Source organism: Mastomys coucha, unplaced genomic scaffold, assembly GCF_008632895.1.
Source record: "Mastomys coucha isolate ucsf_1 unplaced genomic scaffold, UCSF_Mcou_1 pScaffold13, whole genome shotgun sequence".
In the NCBI taxonomy this organism is placed as follows: Eukaryota; Metazoa; Chordata; class Mammalia; order Rodentia; family Muridae; genus Mastomys; species Mastomys coucha.
Window position 1 is genome coordinate 58,291,366 of NW_022196895.1, and position 12,150 is coordinate 58,303,515.

A 12,150-nucleotide genomic window follows, 5' to 3' on the forward strand; every position below is an offset into this window, starting at 1 on the left:
TCACTCTGTAGACCAGGCTGGCCTCGAACTCAGAAATCCACCTGCCTCTGCTTCCCAAGTGCTGGGATGAAAGGCATGCGCCACCACTGCCCGGCCCAAGGTAATGTTTTAAGATGTTTTTAAGTATTCTTTGGCATTATGGAACATTTTTATTTTCACATGAAAGACTGAAAGATGCAGGTATTTCACACGTGCCCTCTGCTATTGAAAATTCGCCCATTATTAATAACTCTCACCACAGTGGTCCACGGACTAGAAATAATCCTGCACTGACTCCCCTTTTCCAACAAGGGCTTATAGAATATATTAGTGCTCACTTAGGGTGGTGTACAGTATGAATTTGAACACGTGTATAATGATGTGTCTCTACCATTGTGGCATTTTATAGAATTATTTCATCACTGGACTAAACTGCCTGTGTTCTGCATGGTCATCTAGCTCTAACTTCCAGCTTCACACCTGGCAGACACAGATGTTCCTATTGTCCATATGTCTTCTTTTTCCAGAATTTCATTTATTCATAATAACTCACTCTCCAGCCTCTGTAGATGGGCTTCCTTAACTTAGCAATTTATATTTAAATTCTCTCCATATACGTTTATGAGTTGATAGCTTATTCTGCATCTGAATAATATTCTGCCTCTGAATTATATTCCTTTGTCTAAGTTTTAACAAATCTGAGCAAAGCTGTTATAAACACCTACATACAGGTTTACATGCATGTCATCATCATATCATCTAACAGGCAAATTCTTTTCTTCTTTCTCTATCTGTACAAGTTTTATTTCCTCTTGTTGTAGTACATTCCATAACTAAGTCTTCCAGCACGATGCTGAGACATAGCAGGAAGGGCACATGCTGGCATCGTCACTGATCTTTGCAGGGAAACTGAGTTTCTCCCATTGAACGCAGTGCTGTTTGAATGTGTTTGTGTGTGTTCTTAATCAAATAGAAGAAGCTCCCTTTATTTCTAGTTTGCTGAAAACATTTACTTCTAATGGGTTTTAAGATTTCTCAAATGCTCGGTGTGCCTTTGTTAGCACAATCATCTGATTTTTCATGTTTACTCTGTTGAAGTGATACACTATATTAACTGACTTTTCTTTTCGTCCTTCCTTTCTTCCTTTCTCTCTTTCCATCTCTCTTTCTTCCTTCCTTTTTTCCTTTTTTTCTTTCTTTTTTCCTTCCTTCCTTCCTTCCTTCTTGTTTTTGTGCCAGATCCCATGCAGCTGTTTAGTTCCCCAGAGGATGGGTTGGTATAAAGTATTCTCAGCTCCTTCACCTCCATCTCTTGACAGGTATCTATTTCACATGCCATATTTACCTTGTAGTGATGGGGAGCTGACGGGGCAGGGGGAAGGATGCTTACTCAACGGCAGTAGCATGTAGTTTGGGCTTTCTAGCTACTGGAATCGTAAGCCAATTACATGATTTTATAAGTCAACCTGCTCTAAAATATTTTGTTCTAGCAATACAAACTGGACCACGACGTTTTCTTTTTTTCAGTGTCTTTGGTTTTAGTACTAAATTAACGCTGGCTTCATGAAAAGGCTCATTCAAGAGATATTCTCGCCGGGCGGTGGTGGCGCATGCCTTTAATCCCAGCACTTGGGAGGCAGAGGCAGGAGGATTTCTGAGTTCGAGGCCAGCCTGGTCTACAAAGAGAGTTCCAGGACAGCCAGGGCTACTCAGAGAAACCCTGTCTCAAAAAACCAAAAAAAAAAAAAAAAAAAAAAAAAAAAAAAAAAAAAAAAAAAAGAGATATTCTCCTCGCGCCCTTTTGGGAGGATACCGAAGAGAAATAATAGAATTTCTTCCGCCACTGTTTGGTAGAACTCGTTACTCAACACTTCTAAACCTGGGGTATTTTTTCAGAAGGTTTCTAATTAGTAGATTTGATTTTATTAATAGATATAGGACTATTCTGTTAAATTAGATAGATGTGGGCATATTCTATGTTAATTTCTTCTCAGCAAGTTTTGATAGATTATGTATCTCAAATAGTCTTTTTAGTGTAGATTATCAAGTTTGTGGGCCTGGAGTGCTTGAGTATCCTTTCACTGTCTGTGAGGTCTGTAAGTGAAACACATCTCTCTGTAATGTTTGAGGTAAGTTGTTCGTGTCCTAATTCTTAGACACACTTCTTGTTCAATTCTTGTTCACTTCTTCAAGACACTGGCTTTCCGTTTTATTGGGTTTTCTCTATTGATCTCTTCTTCTCAGTTCCACTGAATTGTGTTTTGACATTCCTTTTGTTAAACTTACATTGGATTTTGTTTTTTTTACACATAGATAACTTTAAATGTGTATTCTACATATGAAAGCCATGTGGTATCTGTCCTTTGAGACTGACTTATTTGATTAATATAATGAGTTCTGTCTCCATTTTTTTCTATGAATTTCATTTTTATAACTGTCTAAAATTCCAGTGTGTGTGTGTTTCTGTGAGAGAGTGACTTTATTCCTCTGTTTAGGAGCATCTAAGCAGGTTTCATTCTTTAGCTATTGTACATGATATAGCAATGAACATGGATGTTGCAGTATCTCTGCCATATGCTGACATAGATTTCTTGGGCTTTCTTCGTGGATACATCCAGGGAATGTAATAGCCAGGTGATAGGTAATTCTGTTTTCCCTGTTGTGTCTAGGAAAGCCCATACAATTTCTCACAGTGCCCGCGCAATTTCACATGCCCAGCTGTGAGTGGCAGTTTCTCTTTCCCCACACCTTCAGTAACATTTGTTATCACTTGTGACCTCCATTCCAATGGAGGTGACTCGGAATTTCAAGGTATTTTGAATTTGCATTTCCATGATAGCTAAAGATGTTGAACACGTTTTCCAGTCACTTATTGATAACGTCTAATTTATTTATTTATTTTTTTTGAGAGATGCCCACTTACTGGTTGGTTGATCTGGAGGGTTCTGGTGTTGAACTCTTACAGTTCTTTATATGAACATCTCACTGACTTATAGCCTGTAATGAATTTTTCCCCATTCTGTAGTCCATCTGGTGACTCTGGAAATTGTTTCCATGCTGTGCTGAAGCATCATAATTTCATGTAGTCCTACTTTTCAATCATTTGGATTATTTTCTGTTCTATTGGAGTCAGAAAAATTTTGCCTACAGGTCTGTCATTTAGGGAGACTGTACTTCTAGAAGCTCCTCCCCCACTATATTGCATGGAACCACTGCCTGGAATTGGCAGGGGCAGCTCCACCCTCTCCTCTATTGCTCCCTAGACACTTGTGCCCAGGAATGCCAATCTTATTCAGAGGACAACAAAAACAAAAACGTGAGTGTTTGAGATTTCCCTCTCTCTTTCCTTGCCTGAAGTGGAGTGGGTTTCTCTGTTTCTGTGAGAACCTGGCTGAATCTCCAGAAGGTAAAACTCACAAAGCTCTGGGAGCCCTTAGCGGTGGACCTCCTGGAGGTTTTCTCTGTAGGATGCCGCTCTGAGCCTCCATCAATCTGTTTACGTGAGGACTTCCCACCTGTTAGCATTTTGCCTAGGCTCCACCCCACCCCGTTACCTGGCAACAGCCAGGCATGCCTGATTCACTCTGAGAGAGGCTGCTTGGCTCTCCTCTCTCTTGCCTTCTTGCTCTTGCTCTGTCCTCTAGCCCCTTCCTCCTCTCTCCCCATTCCCTCCCCCCCCCGCCAGTCTCTCTCCACATTCTCATAGCCAGCCTCTATTTCTCTTCTCTCTCTCCTCCTCTTTTCTCTGTCTCTCTGTCTCTGTCTGTCTCTCTGTCTCTCCCCCCCACACCCCTGACCCCCATGCCCTGAATAAACTATTCTATACTATACCTTCTTATGGCTGGTCCCTCAAGGGGAAGGGATGCTTCAGCATAGGCCGGGCAGAGGCATTCCCTTCCCCCACACCTTACCACACCTCCACCAAACATATTCCTTCTCTCCTTTATCTTTTTATAAAACACAACTCCACACATAACGGTTTCTTTGAGAATGTTGCACGCCTCTGTCTTGTACACTTGGGGCTTGGCCCTGTGACTTCAGCTCAGTTACTTTCATTTCTAGGAAGGGTTTAGGGATTTGTTTGTTTGTTTGTTTAATTTGTGAAACTTTTCACTTCTTAGGATAGAACCACTACAAAAAAAGCTCCCTAGACACTTGTGTCCAGTAATGCCAATCTTATTCAGAGGATAACAAAAACAAAAATGTGAGTGTTTGAGATTTCCCTCTCTCTTTCCTTGCCTGAAGTGGAGTGGGTTTCTCTGTTTCTGTGAGAACCTGGCTGAATCTCCAGAAGGTAAAACTCACAAAGCTCTGGGAGCCCTTAGACGTGGACCTCCTGGAGGTTAAAGCCAAGCAGAGCATTTTCTCCAAGTTTTATAAACATTTTTAAAATTTTTAAAAACAACTTTATGTCCATAGAGAGTAGAAATAGTTTAGAAACTGTTGTGCTTTGGTTCATTGCCTCCTTATGTTAACATTTCCTATAACCGTGGCACATTTATCAGAACTAGATGATTACCATTAGCCAGTACTTTCAGCGGAACTCTAGACTTTGTTTTTATTTACCTAGTAGTGTGTCAGTCTGAAAACAACTTTGTTCAATGTTGTCATTGTACATTGCAATTAAATTATCATGTTCTAAAATAATGGCCTAGGGAGAAATTTGAAATACTCTTTTTCTAAAATGTGCTAATTGGCCCAAGTTGGCTTGCTGTTGGATTTCTTTACAGTTTTATTTCTGTCAGGATTCATCTCACGAAGTCAGCTCACAGACTGGCTCCCAAGGCAGACTCCTCCCTATTGGTGTAGCTAAAGACAGGGGTATGCAAATCAAGCCTAGGCATTTCCTGAGAGAAAAGGCTGAGGGGAGACAAGAAAATTCTGTTTTGAAAACTGTTGTTAATTCGGTTCAAGTTTCTGGCGAGCAGAAATCATGGAGTGACTGTTGGTTTTTGTTGTTGTTGTTGTTGTTGTTGTTGTTGTTGTTGTTGTTGTTTTCAGGGCTGGGGATTGGGACTAGAGCCCTCCTGATGCTAGACAAGACTCTGCCAGAGTTACATGTCCCTGTCCAATAACTGACCTTTGTATATAAGAAGGATAGGTAGTAAATGTTGGGTAGAAATCTACAAAACACTCCCCAGATTTCCTCTAGAAGGTTTCCATAAGCATATCCCCTCCCATGATTCTTGATGCTAAGAAGCTCTTCCAGTCTCCTTTTCAGAGAAAGGCCAAAACCCAGAAATCGCAATATCCAAAGTACTTCTGAGGACCTGTGGAGTAGATTGCTCTACCCAGCCCCCACCCAACTGCTCACTGAGCAATGGTGGATGCAGATGCCCCGGATACAGAACTATGGGCAAAGGTACAACCTTCGAATGAAGCCTGGGGGAGAACCCATAGGAGACTGAGTGCCACTATCCTTTACAACCCGTTCAAATGCCAAGGAATGCTATTATCCATGTAGTAAATATTTCCATAGATGCTGAGACTTTTCATACTTCGTGAGGTCTCAAGGGCTATATATTCAATGTTGAAAATGAAGTTGGGGCACACTAAAAATGCGAAATGTTCTGGATTCTAGCAGGCCTAGGTTGAAATCCTTGAGGGTCTAAGGTGAGTTTGTAGCCTGGACGCATCACTACTCCCAGCCTCAGCGTTGAGGTTGAGCTCAACCCAGGATGTTGAGCATCCCAGGATGCTCTCGGGAGGCTCAACCTCTCTTTACCTGTGCTCTGTGCTAGTCTTTGCTTTTATGTCTTTCCCCTGCCCACTCATGGGTTTAGAGTGTCCCACTGTTTCCATGTATTGCCATGTCCTTTAGTTCTTTTCTTTAAGGTATGTCTAGAATAAGACTTCTTCCCAACCCCCTCCACCACCGCCACCACCACAGCCACTCTACACCTCTTGAGACACAGACTGGTTTGCAGACAGCTCAGTCACCCATGTTGGGTAAAAATAATGGCCACTCAATGAGGCCCACGTCTTGTTCCCTGGTACCTACACATATGTTATATCATGTGGCAGAAGGTTGCTTATGACATGATCGAGCTCAGTGCTGTCTTGATGTGGCCAGGATTCTCAGGACTGTCTAGATCGCTGTGCAAGGGTTTGGTTGGTTGGTTGGCTAGTTGGTTTGGGTTTGGTTTGTTTGGTTGGTTGTTTGGTTAGTGTGGCTTGCTTTAATAAGGGACAAGAGGACCCAAGTCAGAGACGCAAGAGCCTGAGAGTAAAAGTAAAAGTTAATGTGGTGACACCATCAGCCAGAATGTGGGCAGACTCTGGTGAGACCCGTTTCAGAGTGATGAGCTCTAGAATCTGTAAGAATTTAAGTTTATATTATTTCAAACTTCTCTGCTTAGGGTAATTGATTACAGCAGCAACAGAAAGCTAACATAGCTCCTATTGTGCTACTGTGTCCTCGTCCAGACTCACTCATACCACAGACTAATTACGCTACAAAACACGAGGCTCGCCTCTCTGGTTACACCCTTGTCTGGCTCCTGGTTGCTATTAGGACAAGGACAAGCAGTCCTTAGCATCACCCTGGGTCTCTGCCTACAGCCATCCCTTTTAATCCATGAATGCCCCTCTTCCTCTCTGCTCTGCCCCATCACGGTGGGCAGCTTGCTCTTGTTCAGATATAAATCCTCTTCCCCTTGACCTGGTGACCCCCTTCCCTGCCTTGCGGCTCTTACCTCCTGTCACTCTCCCAATCACACTATGCTGACGCACCAACTGGGTTCATGTCCTCCTTATGTACTCTCAGTGTTATTGATTACTGTCTACCTCTGTTTCACATGTTCATAAATTCCCATGGAACCATGGGTCTCACAGCACGCCGTGAACTCTGTGTGTCAGAAACTGTGTCAGGTCTCTACCTCAGGTTCTCCCAGGCCTGGTGCAGGGCCTGAGTCACAGAGGGTACACAGAATATACTTTAAAAATGAGTGGCTGGATTAGTAAAGCATTAGTCTAGCATTTGAAAATCTCTTTCCTTCAAAACCACAGAAAAAATAGCCCCGCCCCTGAGGGTATGTCAGATTCCAAGTAATTCCACGGGCTCAGATCTGCCTGAGGTTTGATCAGTTTATACAGAGGTGCTTCTTATTTTGCAAGCATCCCCAGTGAGGGCAAGCAAGTACTGTTGCCCAGAGGAGGCCTGAGGCCCTACGTTATAAAATCTAAGCATTTCCCAGGAGTGTCAGCCGAGGCTTGGAGAAGGAGCTCAGTTATGCTATTAATTATTGCTCTATTCAGGCTGCTCCAAGTTTGATACTAATTACTCAGTGAACAAATTGTAGATTCAGATAATCACCAAGCCTAATGTGGCTCCTGTCATGTTTGAATAAATTAATGCAAAGTAGACAGCTGCCTCTAAGTTGCTCCACAACAGAGACATTTTCCCAGGTCGAGAAACTCATAAGATGACTGCTCACCCACCAGAGTTGGCTGACACACTGGGCTAGCCTGGTGGGTAGATCCCACACCAGAGCTTGGGGGCCTTCATCACTCTGAGGGATGGTGACTCCCTCCCTGCGTGTGCTCCTTTTTCTACTTATGTCATCCTGAAAGTTTCTTTCATCTGTGTGATCAGTTACCAGTGGGCAAGCATTCATCAATTATTGTGGAATGGAAAGAGAATTAAGTATTGGGTTCGAGCCCTGTCCTTAGACATCTTATAACCAGAATATCACTGTTACATCTTATTCAATATCTGGTTGTCACTAATGAAGTTTCATAGGGATCACGTCATTTAATGGTCATAACTCTCCAGAAAATTTGGAAACAATTCACACAATAAATGAGAGGCAGAGAAAAGGCTTGAGCTCGAGCATTCTACCTCAAGAATTCTTAAGTTCCCCGTTCATCAATTTCATATTCCTAACGATCCCATATATAGCTACTTCAACCTTGGGAAAGCCTCGTTTTCTGAGCTTGGTTTTCTTTTCTTTTCCTTTTTTTTTCTGAGCTTGGTTTTCTTTATCAGTGAAGAATTCTTCACCCACTCTGTGCCCAGCATCTCGATAGATGTTAATTTTACCCTTCCCAGGTACTCAGGGATAACTTGCTTGGTCAGGTCACACTTCTAGTAGATGACAGGTCTGAAGCTTGGTTTGCTAGCAGTGTGGGATCCCTTTTCTCTCCATACTTGCTAAATCTGAGGATGTAGGGATGTGTGGATGTTCATAAGTGTACTCACAGGCCATTGAGATTTGGGCCCTCTACTTGAAGAAACACTGAAGAAACTGAGCCCTGGACTCTGGCATCTGCATGGATCTACATGCAAACAGGAGCCTTGAATTCCAGCAGGGGGAGTTTACTGGGTGGCCATCCAGATACTTGCAAATGTGTGTTCATATAGTGTATTTTCCATCAAAGAGAAAACACCTATCTTGGTCAGGGTTTCTATTCCTATGACCAAACATCATGACCGAGAAGCAAGTTGGGGAGGAAAGGGTTTATTCAGCTTACTCTTCCATGTTGCTGTTCATCATCAAGGAAGTCAGGGCAGGAACTTGGAGGCAAGAGCTGAGGCAGAGTCCATGAATGGGTACCGCTTACTGGCTTGCTTCCTCTGGCTTGCTCAGCTTGCTTTCTCTTATAGAACCCAGGACTACCAGCCCAGGAATGGCACCATCCACAATGGGCCCTCCTGCCTTGATCACTAATTGAGAAAATGCCCCACAGCTGGATCTCATGGAGGCATTTCCTCAAGGGAGGCTCCTTTCTCTGTGATAACTCCAGCGTGTGTCAGATTGACACACAGAACCAGCCAGTGCATCCCCTAAATTAAAACTGTGTAAATCGTGGAGACTTGGGAATACCCAAGCATGGCAGGACCTCTGTAGGCTAACATGTTTTGTTCCTGGTTGGCAAGGGAGCTAAGTCTCCTTCCTTGATTCAGGGTTCAAAACCCACCACCATATGTAAGGTGGCTGGGCAAGTTTGTTTCCTATTGCTGTGATACGACTGACCACAATGATCAAAAGCAACTCAGGATTTCAGGAAAGGGTTCGTTTAGCTTACAGATCCTGATGACACTCAGTCAGTGAGGAGTCAGAGCAGGAACCTGAGCCTTAGCAGAAGTAGGGGTCGTGGAGGAACTCTGCTTATTGGCTGGCCCGGCCTTCTTTCTTATACAACTCAAGACCACTGTGGCACCAACCATAGTGGGCTGGGCCCTCCGCCATCAATCTTTACTCAAGGAAATGCTACCCATCCTTGCTTACCATCTTGGAGGTCAGCGCCACGGAAGCAATTGAGATTCCCTCTTCCCAGATGACTCTGACTTGTGTCGAGTTGACCAAAAAACTAGTACAGGAGCCCACCCAAATGTCTTAACTAGAAAGTTTGCCCATTGACTCGTCCCCGTCCCTAAAGAGTGTGGTGGTCTTCCAGCTGGCCTCTGTGTGCAAAGTCAGCACTGGTTTCAACCTCCTTTCTGGTTATCCTGATCAAGTGAATCATGAGTTCCTATCATGGTTATCCTTGGAGGGAGTTGGAGGGAGAGCGAATCCCAGGAGGTTAGGAGAGACCCCCTCTGGTGTGTCTATGAAGGTTTCTTGAGAAAGGATAAACTAAGGGGGAAAGAAATCACTATGCATGTGAGGAGTACAGTCCCATAGGCTGGGAAAGAGGAGACTCTTCTCCCTGAACATGCATGCGAGCCACTTTGCTCTGTCAAGGCCTCCTGCCTCAAGCAAAACAGAACCATCTGCAGCCCCAAGCACCAGTCCATATCTCCTCCGTTAGGGGTGAGGGTCCTGAACCCCTTCCCCACTTCACCCACAAAACTTCCTACGTAATCAAAATACCAGGTTTCCTTCCCATCGGGACATGCTTTTTATATGAATTCCATAGGAAAAGTGCCATTGGTTGCCAGTGAAAGTGTTCCATTTCTATGGAGCTGGGCAGAGTTGGGGAATGTGCTTTGAGTTTAGCACGGCGGCGGCATTACACACACTGTGACAGACTCAGACCAGCAGCTCTGGGCTACAGTTTTATTGTTTTGTTTTGTTTTGTTTTGTTTCAGTTGTGAAATCAATCTGAGTAGCCAACGCTTACAGTTGTAAAAAATAAGTATGTAAATGAAGTCATGTATGTCATGACTAAATATGGTCCCAAGCACCTTTATCCATTAATAAATTGAATGGCAGATGGTCTCTTATTATTATTGTTAAATTTTTGTTTTTTTGTTTTTTGTTTTTTCCTGCACAGGAATCTATGTCAGAGAATCATTATAACTCAAGTATACAGCATATCTCCATTTTCAGAGCGACTGGGTTCTGAGCCCCTAGTCCATGTTAGTCCATTCAGCAATCCTATTCATGAGCCAGGCCAACAGGTGTGGGTCTGACATGGGTCTAGGTCAGGCCCTGTCATGTATCTCAGGATCCAACTTCAGCATCTATGAGACTCATGTTTCTTCTTTGTATAGTTCTGACCTTTTTGCCTGCCTGCCTGGCATGGCCTGCCACACTTCAGTGTTTATCAAAGGGCCTGTGGGCCAGAAGATCAGTCAATATAACACATAAGTGTGTGCTTGTCAATCAGGTGTGCAATTTTCACAATGGAGGAAGAAAAAGCAAAACAAGGTGTTTTCTAGGCCTTGAGGTCTTCTAGGTGTTCCCAACAAAGGAAAAAAAGGAGGAAAATGCTTCAACCACATGGAGCTGTGTATATATGACCACCAACACGACACACTCTTCACTTTATGAGCCATGGAGGAGGAGATGTATTTGGAACTGTGTTAACTTTGCATATTGAGCTTCTGGAATGTGCCAGTCCTATGCCTTGTACTTCTTCTCTATGCAGTGACACTGTGAGGAATATATCCTACCCTCCTCTGCACAGGAGATAGTGAGGTGAAACAATTCACCAAATGTCACATCGTCAGTGACTGGCAGAGCCTGACTGGATGCTGAGTCTGTCAGGTTGCCCACCACAGCATTTCTAGTTGGTGAGATGCACAGACACAGTATGAGAGATGCTTCAAGGGTAAATCCAGCAACATGTGAGGTTACATACTACTGGAGGGTAATGTCTCTGTATCCAGAATCTGATTGCTTCTCGTTGCCTGGGCCACAGCACCATCTTTCTTCTCTCCCCCGAGTTGCTGCTGCCAAACGTTAAGTCATCTTGCTGTCCAGCATCCTTCTCTCAATTGTCACGAGCCACATAATGGCATTTCAGTGGCTGATGAGTCATATGTATGGCATAGTACTCCCACAGAGTACTGAAACTGGAGAATTCTCACTTCCTGCTGACCTTGTACTTCCTGTGTGGTATAGTGTTCCGTAGATTCTGCACAGGATTTTAGCCCAGTCAATGGCTGTGCCACAGAACTGTATAGTAAGGTACTGCAGTATTTAGTCTTAGGTAGATGCCTTCTATGGTATTTGCACAATGATTACATTGCCTAAATAATACACTTGCCAGGATGCATATCTGTCATTAAGCTAAGTATGAGTATACTCTCAGGAGAGCATTGAGCCAGAGCGAGCCTATTTCAAGATTATTTGGACCAGTGCTTTGCTCAAATGCCTCCCAGGCAGTAAAAAACGAGAGGAACTTACAGGGATCTGCAGGGTTGCCTCACCCCAATGCTGATCCTGGATATTTTACAGCTATCCTCTCCTCCACTCCCCCTTTCCCCTCTGTTCCCTTGCCCCATGCCCTGCCCTAACCCTTGCTGTTCTTCATCTAGCTTAGGAACATCTGTATAAACCTGCACAGCAGCATGCACTGAAGGCACAAAACGTTGTAGCACAACACCGAGTACATTGTTCCTAAGTACTGGGAGGGATCCTTAGCTGGTCATAGTCTGCTGTAGGACCATATGTGTGGCCCACTCCTCTACCTGAAATGTACTTGTTCCCATAGTTGCTAAAACTCCTTCCTAGTGGGAGACATAGCAGTGTCTACCTTTTCTCCTAATGTCTCAATGAGGCACAGTTCCACCAAGTTCACTCTGGGAAACCAATGATTGATTGTATTGGGCTTCCTTATAGAGCATAGATGAGGGGATACTTGCAAGAGTGTGGCCACTTCTCCCAACTGGACACACCTGGAGGTCTTTACCCAGCAGGGTTGAGGGCTTCCCCCATGGTCACAAAAATCAAATTCTCTCCCTCTCCCTCTCCCTCTCCCTCTCCCTCTCCCTCTCCCTCT

General features: G+C 43.9%; 1 protein-coding gene across 2 annotated transcripts in view; it reads left to right on the forward strand.

The window, feature by feature from the left end:
• The window catches only part of Htr4 (5-hydroxytryptamine receptor 4), a 190,100-nt gene that overhangs the window by 171,669 nt on the left and 6,281 nt on the right, over nucleotides 1-12,150 (forward strand). The window lies entirely within an intron of this gene.